Raw genomic sequence first — 1909 nt, 5'->3', positions numbered from 1 at the left:
AGAGACTTTATGATCCTTTTAAAAAAGTTGTTGCAATACTTAACGTAATATGATTGGTCGCTATATATAGTATATACCAGCATATCTTATTCTGAGCCGTTTGTTTGTTAGTAAGGTCTCTCCTATTGAAACTGTAATATTGTATGATAATAACAATCTCAAATATGAAATTGAATAAGTTATGTAAAAACTGTCGTTACTTTATGTTTTTCAGCAGTGGAAATGATTGAAAAGTTAATTTAAGTGCAAACCTTATTAAATTTGAAGGAACTGGAGCTTTACGCCCAAGGTCTGGGTGTCTTTGCTGGAATTCCTTGATGGTTTCTTACAAGCATAGCTGCCTTGCTCAGCGTTCAAAGTGTTTTGAATTGCATGTTGAAACGCATTGAAATCACATTACTCATCCTTTTGAGTTTTTGCCTATTTTTACTTTCTATGATCCTTGGCCGAGTCGGTAAATTTTAATTTATATATATATTTTTAATGACAAATTGAGCTGTAGAAGGTAAACTTTCCATTTCGCAATAAGCCGTAGGTCATCTGGACAAGAGCCAGTAGGGGAGATGTCCTACTGCGGGATAGTTTAAAAAGGTACAAACCGGTTTTGTGATAAATGATATGATATTAGAGAAATATATCTTACTCACTCTGGGATGCCTAACCGTTTTCAACCGGATCCAACTGGTTTGAAGCTACGTAACTCTCCCTTAGTGCCCAAATGGAGTTAGTACCTATTACTTTTTCTTTTTGAGTACGTGGTTAAGGTACGCCTGGCAGAGTTACATTTGGTATATTACATCTGCCCGGAAAATAAGCCTCTTTTCCATATTATGGGTCTCAATTTTCGTGCAGTAATGGAGCTGTTCATCATCTTCTACATCATGATAAACACGAATATTATCCAGTATTTTGAAAAAGTTGACCTTCTAAAATTATTTGATGAAGCCAAAATTATTATAGACAGACAGTAAGTACAAGTTATCAATAGGCAATTGACCTTGATGTACTTTAAGGATGCCTATTTGCCTATTTGCCCTTCTTAGTCAGCACTATTCTAGTTACATATAAAAACAGAAATATATGGCTGTTTTTCAGAAACGTTGATTTATTATTTCACCAAATATCAGAACATGGTAGATATGGTGGTTAGAAATATTTTACCATTAAAGTTCGCTTACAGCAAGTCCAACAGTCATGTAAATGAGTTCCGATTTCTTCTGATCACGAAAAATTGTACAGTCTGCAGAGTAAGGTTTTGGCACATCAATGGCTTCCCTGCACAGGGCATTTTGGCTTGCGGTCTCGGACGAGTTTGCATGTTGGCATTGTCACTCTCAGTTCCGTCTCATCAATCTGGATTGTGAGAAGTTATTTTCCAATCATAAAACATTTGCTATTGTTTACGATTCTTCTCAGTCTCTTCATTACTTTTTTTAAGGTTCAGTCATGCCTTTCTCTTGATAGTTCCAGTCCTTCATCTTGACCTGATAACCTGTGACCGAGAATTGAACCTCGTGTAAACAGTGTTGTATTTAGTGTGGCTCCGAAAACTCTCATACCATCTGCTCCCGTTATATCTGTATATTAGTTTCCTTTGAAATAATTATTTTCTGCTTGAGAAATTTATGTTAGCAATGACTCCGATAACTGCCCCTGCTAGTTTCAGTTTTCTGTTGAGATATGGTTTTCCTTGTTTTTTTTTGTAAAGTCATAGAAATGACAATAGTCAGTCCAGCTGATATGATCCATCATGCAGCGTGTTGACCAGCTCCTCAGTTAACATATACTATGGCAAGAGAAAAGATGAACAAAAAATTATTCCATAACATAAATCGCATGGCCACTAATTGAGTTGGCGCTGCCTGCTTATTCGTTGCAAATTGTTCCTTTGTTGCCCGTGGCCAGGTTT

This window comes from Ptychodera flava, chromosome 5, assembly GCF_041260155.1.
Source record: "Ptychodera flava strain L36383 chromosome 5, AS_Pfla_20210202, whole genome shotgun sequence".
Taxonomy (NCBI): Eukaryota; Metazoa; Hemichordata; class Enteropneusta; family Ptychoderidae; genus Ptychodera; species Ptychodera flava.
This window is presented reverse-complemented; position numbering follows the sequence as displayed.